This window comes from Cygnus olor, chromosome 5 (assembly GCF_009769625.2).
Source record: "Cygnus olor isolate bCygOlo1 chromosome 5, bCygOlo1.pri.v2, whole genome shotgun sequence".
Lineage (NCBI taxonomy): Eukaryota > Metazoa > Chordata > Aves > Anseriformes > Anatidae > Cygnus > Cygnus olor.
The window spans coordinates 38135577-38144912 of NC_049173.1; the positions used below are offsets into that span (position 1 = coordinate 38135577).

Genomic DNA, 9336 nt, shown 5'->3' on the forward strand with positions numbered 1-9336 from the left:
CTTACCAAGGTATTGCAACCGCCTATGGACGTGGGCAGTGCCTTCCACCAAAGGAAGGAGAGGGGTGGGAGCAGAGGCTTTTCCTGCCTCCTGCTGGCAAACAATTTATCTAAGTAATTGACCCATTTTCTACAGAATAATTAGCCCATGGGAACGAAACACTGCTGCCCTTTAATTAGTCATGTTGGTACCTCTCTTGTCTTACCATGTAATAGTAGGCAGCCTGAGACTGGAAAAAACATTAAAAGAAAACAACTTGATTTCATTTCCTTAAGCATGACATTTATTAAAGGCAATCCAAAAACAACGAATCCTAAGGCACAAGTGCCAACAATAAAATTTCCTGTCACTTCTATGATTTCAGTGTCAGCAAACAGGTCTCCTCCGTACCGCTATGTCAGGCTTTACTTTTGTAGGAGCTTTTCAGAATGCTTTCCCTTCATCTTCCACGAGGAAAAACTCCGGGTTGCGAAGTTTAAGGACGGGAAGGACTCTGCCTAAAACCTAGGCAGACCTCCCGGATATCAATTTATTAAATTTTATGCAGTTTCCTTGCAACAGATCTCAGTAATCTGGATAAGGACAGAGGTCCTTTAGTCTAAGGAGATTAGATTTACATACCAGGAACAAAGAACACAAAAAAACCACACCACAGCCCCTGCAGCAGCTCCAAAACTGGCAAAGGACTGTTTCAACGGGTCTCACACGGATGACCCACTGCAACCCACGATGTGCTGCAGAGGAAATCTAAAAGCCTGGCCCCAAACTCCACGGTAAGTATGATTCTGAGGATACAAACGGGACTTGCCAGCAGAGCACCTAATGCCAGCAAAAAGACCTTTGTGCACTGTTCTCAGCAGGGTGAGCAATCTCCTCCTTTCCCACTGCCCCCAGACTTCCTCCTTCTGCGTGTTCTGCCCCGACCTGGCTCGTTCCTGATGCTTCAGAGGAAGGCAAAAACTAAATTCATCTGGCTAATTACGCATTGAGAGAAAATATCCTTCCTGCATACAATGCAGTGACTGGCTGCAGCCCTGTAGCACGAGAACTGAGTACAGTCCTTGCCTTAATCAAATGGACAGGTAACGCAAGTACATTCAGGACACCGCAAAACAACTCATTCTCTCTTGATGTGAAGGAATAAGGACATAGACAAATTAAAAGCCCAAAGGGATCCCTGCATCTGCAATCCTTAAGACTTCTCTAAGGAGCTTAATTAAAGTATAGATTGTAAACAGATACCTCATTTTAAAGACTCCAAGCCCACCACCTCCAAAAGTACTCCACCTCACCCAAAAACCTCTTCCTGTGTTACACGTGAGGTCAGGAACCAGCATCTCGCTTCAAGGTTAAATTCGCCTTTCCCTGCTCGGCACCACATCACATTATGACATTGTCAGCACAACTGCAGAGCTCCCACTATCAGGTATCATTTCCACACGCATGCAGAGATCTACATTACTCTCAACCCACCTGTCAATAAGCTATCCTTAACTCACGTTGTAGCCCCCTTGACCTTCCTCGCAGACTGCCACGGGATCTCGCAATGAGAATCCCAAGGTTTGAACTCTCCCGAGGAAGCTGCTCCAGCCTCCCCTGCCACCCAGCTGCGGAGTGGGAACAGCAACACTGACCAGGGCTGCAGCCACGCTGCCAGACCTCAGCAAGACGATATGCAGGCACAGGCAGTATCAGCTCAGCACCTGCTTGCCCCTCCATTTCCCTTCCACAGGCTAATACTGCTTCCTTCTTCAACATGCAGGATCTCAAAGTGTCTCACAGGCAGCGAATAACCTGTTTGTAACAGTTTTGCTGTCCTTTGGTTAGGCAGCTGCTAGTTGAAGCTGCAACTTGGGAGTTAACGCTTTGTGTTTCAATTTCAAGTCTACCAGTGAAAAACAAACATCTGTGCCTCAGCTTCCTCCCTACAAAAAGGGTAACATCTGTTCAGTGAAGAACTATGAAGTTCGCAGGCATGCACAAAGCCACTCAGGGGAAAAATACGTACATTCAACTTCAAGCGAACAATCTCAATTTATCGCCAGATAGGGCTGTCCCCTCCCCAGAACACAGGCATTTACTGCCATCCCTGCACAGAAGAGGCCGTACCTTCTCACTGAGACTAGGTGCTGAGATTCAGGAGCCTCCAGGATGTGCCGTGGGCATCCCGGTGCCGTGAGTACAGACTTCCTACAGGGCTTTCCTCAGCATTGGCCAAAAGTGGCTACAGGTGTCAACACTTGCATTTCAATAAGCCTTCCCTTTCTGTTTCCTAGTAATTCTACAGTTTGGTTTTTTTTTCTGAGCTTCCTATTTACCACCAAATGGTGGCTAGCCCTGTGTCTAGCTGCTGCAGTACATATATTAACGCTTTTGCATTCCTGGAAGCCATGGCTCTTTGGGCAATGTGGTCCTCTTGCAAATCCCCAACGCCCACAGCTCCAGCAGTCGTCGAACTGCCACCCACCTCGCCTGCAAAAAAAATCAGCTCCCCCAGGGACTGCATTTACCTTAGAACTAAGAGGGAAACACGACAAACCTGTCAAATAAACGATGTCAGAGAACAATAGGAAACGTTTCACCTGGCAGAGTTTTACTGCTGCTGCTGCTGTGTAATTAGGAGACTTAACAAGTCTGTGCTTCCCTGGCACTTTTGGACCAGCAGTGCCAAAAGCTCTCTAGGAAGTCCTAGCGTAAGGACCCAGCTCACCCTAAGAGGGAAGGGCAAACCACTTCGCATCGCATCCCAGGTACTAAAAAACCTAGGGACAGCTTTCAAAATCCTGGTGCAAAGGATGGACAGAAGGAATCAGATTTCCCATCTTGCAGAAATTCAGCCATTCTGAATGCGTTTTCCACGCCAAAAATGGAACAAGAGCAAACACCCTGACACCGATTTCGGTTAAAAAAGAAGGGGAGGAATCCCTTGCTTTCAGCTGCTGATAATATCCGGGTTTCTGACCTCCCAGCACCGCAGAAAACTCACTGAGAGGATGACAGCCAGCCCCCAGCCTCCCGGCTCTGCTCCCAAAACGCCCATCTGCCCCACGTTTATTTTTCCCTTCCCCGCGTGAAACTTTGACTGAAATCGCTGCAACAAAGACGTTTGAAAACCACCTCGGTTTTATCAAAATAAATAAATAAAGGGGGCAGATGTCAGGGAGAAGCAGCTCCGCCTCCACCACCTCGCTGCTCCCCGGCACCGCGCGGGCCCCCTGAGGCGAGGCGGCGGCGCCCTGGGGGTCGCGGCTCCCTCAGGCCCGGCCTCCCCCCGCCCGCCGCCGCCGCCCGCCTTTGTCTCGTTCCCGCCGCCAGAAAAGCGAAACCGACGGCTCCAGCCCCCGCCTTCCGCCCCGGGCGGCGCATCCCCGGGCTCCGGGCCGCGGGGAGGCCCCGGAGCGCTGCCGGCGAGGCGGGCCCCGGGCAGGTGCCGCGGCTCCTTTCCGCTCCCCCCTCCCGCCCCATCGCCTCACCGGGCTCCATGGGCGCCCCGCGGCCGGCGGCGGGAGGCGAAGCGCGGCCGCCCCGCTCGCCCGTAGTCCCGATGCGGCCGCAATCTGCACATGCTCGCTCCCGACAGCCGGCCTGCCCCGCCACCTTCCTTTAACTCTTTCCCGGCTGCTCCGCGCTGCCTCCCGGCCCCCGGGCCCCCCGGGAGCAGCCTTGTGCCGGCGGCACCCTTCTCTGGGAGCCCTCGCGACGCCGCCCGGAGCGCTTGCTCTGAGGCGGTGCGCGGTGCTGGCGGTACCTGCGGTAAAGGTGCCTCCTATTTACCCTGCTAAAGCAACCCGTAACGCCCAGACCCGAGCGGGTGTGCGACACAGCCCTCGCCCGCCTGCGGCTGGGTCTGGATGCTGACGGGACAGCCCTGCAGTGCGGGAAATCAAAGGCGGCTCTCTGAGGAAACATCGGTCTGCGGCTTCGCTGGTAAAAGAGGGAAACATAATCCCTGCAAGAAGCGTCCTTCCACCCAGAAGGGTCTTCTTCAGCTTCAGAAAATTGCCCAAGGAAGAGGAGTAAGAAAGTAAATTTAGGGCATAAATAGTAAAACAGATTAAATTCTTTTTTCATTCTACATTAATTCTAATGCAGTATGATAACAGAGGAAGACGCCTTTCTCTAAGCTCAGAAATCCTGAGCTGGAGCTGAGGAGCACACAACCAGCTCCGGTACCTCTGCCCCCCAGAACAGTGGAGCTAAGCGGGCTGTGCAGCCGGCGGCAGCTGGTTAACTAACGCCTCCAAAACCCGCAGGCAGAGGTGAAGGAGATGTCTGGGTCTGTTGCTTTACAGAGAGACAACTCAAGCTACTGTGGAGTGAAAGGCTAACCTCAAGTGACACAACGCCAGAAGTGGCAGCTGGCCAGAGCCCACAGGTCTGCATTTCGGCGACCTCCTGCCTCTCCCACCTGACCGTGGGTGCCTCGTGGGCCTGCCCAGGCCCCTCAGGCAGTGCACGCTCTCTTTCTGACAGTCACCAGGTTTCCGGGTCTCTCCTGCCTTCTGTAGTACCAGGAATGATGAGCTAATGTTTTTAGCAGAATAAGGATGTTTTTATGACCTCTGTTTAATGACTCAGCAACTCAGATATCAATAATAAATGGTCACAGTGATGAGGCAATGGCAGCCCGGTGCAGGCTCGAGGCAATTACAGGGAAGGACTCTCAAGATGTCTGGCCACAGTGGCGCTCTGAAAGGCCGCTGTCTGCTGAGGGACGGCACCTCCAGCCCCAGAGCTGCAGGGCCCGCAGGTGCCACACACACCAGGAAGGGAAACGCCGCAGCTTTGTGCGTCCCTGCCTAACCCGGGGTGCCGGCTGGCGCTCCCCTCAGCATACACACTGCGTGCAAACCGCTGTGGCTGCTCCAAGGATGCCACAATGCAGCAAACCAGCCTGTCACCGAGTCACCTGATCGCACAATCTCACTGCAAGAGCTGGAGTGTCAGAAAGATGGAGCATTTTAAAGGGGAAATGGAGAATAACGCACAGCTAGCACTACCTCAGCAACCGAGCTGTGCAAGCTAGGGCAGCACTGCATGTGCTGGTTAACTCAAGCTGGATTTAAAAAAATACACACATATATATGTTCCAACAGAGCTGAGAAGAAATATGCTAGGATAGCTAAGACATCTTTGATGTTCAAAAAAATACCGTCTCTGGTTAGACAGATGCAGAGGACAGCAGTCAGATGCAGCGCTCATGTATTTATTGTGAAATAGCATCCTTTAGAAAGTCCTGAGGACTGGGCTAGAGACATAGTCGAGAGAGAGCGTGAGAGAGATCATTTCACAGCATGAGAGGAGAGAATGCCTTACAAGGAGCAGAGGAAAGGTCAAAGAGAAAGGAAGAAGAGAGCTAAGAGATACTCACCTACGAGAAGGAGAAATCAACAGCCAGAGATGGACCGGAATAACTGAGAAGCACATGTAGGGAATACATAAATCTGTATTCTCCTCTCTAGTCACAGCAAGCAGAGAAGGAGGAGGAGGTGAGGAGGAAGGAGAGGGCTCCGAGAATGAGAAGGGAGGAAGGAGGAGGCAGTGAGGCAGGGGTGAGGGGGATGGAGACGAAGGCTGTTCTGTGCTGAGGGGACAGGCAGGAGGGAGAAATGTCAGAGAGAGCACCTGCTGATGGTGCTGTACACCTCAGGGCTTGCCCAGCTCCCCCCACCTGTGTTTGCTGGTGCAAAAAAGCTATTATTTCTTCATCCAGCCTTCTCTCTTTCAGCCTGAGCTAGGAATGGAAAAGAAAAAGCTAATGGAGTTGAGATTATAAAATCTCATTTTAAAAAATCTTTATAAAAAAAGGAGTAGGATGAACACGGAGGTGTGAGGATTTCCAGAACTGCCCATTTGTCATGTGTTCACTGCATGCTTGAGCTCTCAGAGGCCTGGTGCTGGGAGCGAGCATCGTTCTCTGCAGAGCATCCAGGTTCATATGCGACAAGCTGGCTCTGAGATGAAAAGTTTGCAATGACCTAAGCGCGCCCTAGCCCCTCTGCAGCCACTTGTAAACAGGCACAGAAGAGGCAGTTGATCATATGAATGGTTTTACAATCCTGTCATTTGTGCCTTGCCTTTATCTGGAAAAACACACATGATATACAGCACCAGATCTAGTTCCTCTGTATGTGCATCCAGAGCCAGCTTAGATGTCTCTGTACTGCTCTGTCTTGTTCTGGAAAGACTTATTTGGGTGTAGCATCGCACCTTACTGTATGGAAACATTTTGGAAAGCAGCATAATCATATTTGCTTGGTACTACACTCTTGCATCTGGGTGCACTACAAGTATAGTGCAGAAATATTCATGCTGATTCCTCACTCTTCCATCCTGGGTCTGGCAGCTTATTCTCTCACTGTAGCTTGTGTTTTATTTATGGTAAAATTGTCAAGACTGAAAAAAAGAATGACTTACTTCTTCGGGAACTCTTTAATGTGGTCTTTATACTGGTATCTGAGTGCATCACAAATACTGCTGCAAGCACAGCCATTCTCTAAGATCTCACTTCTACAGTCTGGGATTTGAAGCCCAGACATGTCGAAAGGAATCATAAATTTGAGACTTGTAGCATCTCTTTTTCCACAGATAATTTAGTTTGACATGGCTCCCTTCATTTACATTCCAGTTGTGAATGCTCATCCCTTCTGTGAATCCAGCCCCAGTCTAGAAAAAGGAGCACCTGGAAAATCTGGAACTTCTATTTGTCTCACCAGCTTAGTCCAGTGATATGTCTGACATTGCTTAGGAACTAATGGAGGATGGGAACCAGCTCTCCAGAGCAGGGTTTAACCACCTGCCTCATGAAATCACCCTTACCCTAATTTCCTGCCCCACTCACTACATGCTGATGGGTTCTGCAAAAACAAAAGAGGAATCTCACCTGCTAACACACCCAGCTCTCTGCTCAGCCCTGGTTCAGTCTGACTTCTGTCAGCCAGTGCATTGAAAGAGACACGCATCCTGGAAAACTTCATCACAGTTGCTTAAAACCTGGCATGTCTCTAAGCAGCTGAAATCAGTTTTGGTTGTTTTTTTTTTTTTGTTGTCGCTTTTCTCATTGGGGAGGTATGGCTGTTTTACTTCTGCTTGTCGAAGGTCCTGCAACTGGGAATTGAGCGTTTCATCTCTCTGGGTATACAGAAAAAAGAGGAGATACTCTGTGTTTATTTAATAAATCCCTCACATATGTACATACAAAACAGGATTCTCTGTCAGGAAACTGAGGAACAAAGAGCAATCTTAAAGCTTGCAAGGAAATTAAAGAAGGAACTCATTTCTCTCTTTTTTTTCCTGAGAGGTCCCCCTGTCCCTGCATTGTCAAATGTTCTTCAAACAGGGATAGGAAATGCCTTTTGAGGAATACCACAAATCACATGTGGTCTCAAAGCAGACAAACCTATTTTATTTTTATGTTGCCTGCACAGGTCTTCATGCATTAACATGGAAATTGCTTTGTCTTTTGGGGAAGAGTAGAAAAAAAGCCGCAGATTTTCACTACCTTCTCTCTTTCAGTGAATTTATTGAAGAAGCTATGAAGGAAATTTTCAAACATGATCCCTTTGAGCTGGAGATTTCCTGCTCCAACGGGTTCATCTCTTTCTTTCGCTTGTGGCATGGCTTTGTTGTTCCTAAGGCTGTTGCTAAAGGCTGGGCAGCAAACCCCAAGAAACGCAGAGCTATTTTAGAAAACTCTGGTCTTTCTCTCTGAAAGTGCTGAAACCATTCCCTTACCAGGGCATATTCGTTACTCTAGATATAAGTTGTAATAATAAAGTTTGGATGCTTTGAACTATCTGCTTTTCTTCAAGACATTTTTCTGTAATAGATACCTGACCTGTGATACCTTGTGGCTTAGTGAGAGCTTGGCTCTGAAACTAAGCATGATGGATAGGAAACTTTTACTCCTTGGAGATGCTACGAAACTGCTGCACAACAAAGCACTCTTCCTGTAGGGCAGCCTGTTGAGGAAAGCCAGGGTTTCCATTCAAGATATGCATGGGAAGGAACCTTCCAGCAAGACGTTTTCATTGAGACCATCAAAGCTTTTGAGTTTCCTCTGGGGTGTTGTTCATGGATCATCTCTTTGGACTGACAAATTGTTCAGCAGAGTGCTCGTATCCTCCACTGCCTCCTCCCGTATCTTTACCTTCACGTGGACTAGATAGATACCAGCAAGGTCCTTCAGAGCAGAGCAGCAGAGACTTCTAGAACCAACACCAGATTGGTTCTAATTCACCACAAGTGTGGCTGATGCCTGACAAAGTAAGCCTGTGTTTGTTTGCGTTTTTAATAATAATCCAAAGAATCCCTCATGGTTTCTATTTTGGATTCATTGCTGTGCAGAAGAAAAGCAAATACCATATATGTGGAAATTATAGATCCTGATGGGCTTGGAGGCAAATATCTTTTCTGTTATTTTGCCAGGTTTAACACCGTGCAAGCGTTGTTTCTGCAAAGAACAAGTCACTATACAAAACTGCACATGCACAGTCCCACTTGATCCAATAACCTATTTTGTAGGAAAGTGTTGCCCAGGAAAAATGGCAGGTGACTGGAACCCTGGAGACCTGGGTTGTGTTCACAGACATGCTTCAGGCCTTCTCAGTGCCCTCAAATTCACCTCTCTGGGTTTGTTTCCCCAGCTGTAAAACAGGGAACACACTTCCTTTACGAGAAGGCTTTCATATGGCAGTAGAAAGCAGGATAAGCAAGGAGGTGTTATATTTGAAAGGTTTCTAGGGTGCTGAACAACCAAATGCTAGCACTTCACTGACACATCTCGTAACTCTGAGCTAGCTAAGAAACTGAGACAGAGAGCAGAGAAAGCACGTGATTTACCTAAAATGCTTTTGAATGTCAGTACCAGAGATGGGATAATTATAATAAATAATTCTATTTCATATAATGTCTCTGGTATGTATTATACTGCAAAATGGTTGAGAGACTAAATATTTCTGTAGCTGTAGTTTTTATTTATACAACATGACGTGTTTGCAAAGTGTTCTGCACAACAGTAAAATGACAAGTGTCTGCTCCAAGTCACTTATAATACAATTCTAAAAATTAGTCAAGTAATGATAATAAACCAGGGAGAGGAGAGGAGGGGAGGGGATGGGGGAAAATTATGGAAAAGACAAGGGTTGCAATATAAAAAGAGATCAGTAAGGAAGGGTGTGAGCAATTAAACAGTATGAATGAAATTGAAAAAGTGTTCCTCTGAGATTTGAAATGATGTGGAAAGTAGATGAGTCAAATGAATACATAAAAGCAATTCTGAGCTAAGAATTACAGTATTACTCTTTACTTTTATGTATCAAATATTCACAAGGAGCT

The 9336-nt window shown here is 48.0% G+C and overlaps 1 protein-coding gene across 5 annotated transcripts in view; it reads right to left on the reverse strand.

The window, feature by feature from the left end:
* The window catches only part of TMEM229B (transmembrane protein 229B), a 36961-nt gene extending 31252 nt beyond the window's left edge, over nt 1-5709 (reverse strand). Inside the window, exons 1-2 of one of the 5 annotated variants that reach the window (XM_040558563.1) lie at nt 3474-5070; nt 6-2510 (exon numbers count right to left, since the gene is read on the reverse strand). The gene's annotated coding sequence lies outside the window, so the exon portion shown is untranslated. Of the gene's footprint in view, nt 1-5; nt 3224-3473; nt 5071-5371 lie in introns of those variants that run through there. The other 4 variants (XM_040558565.1, XM_040558557.1, XM_040558564.1 and 1 more) reach the window with 4 other exon arrangements.
* Nucleotides 5710-9336: the final 3627 nt, after the last annotated feature.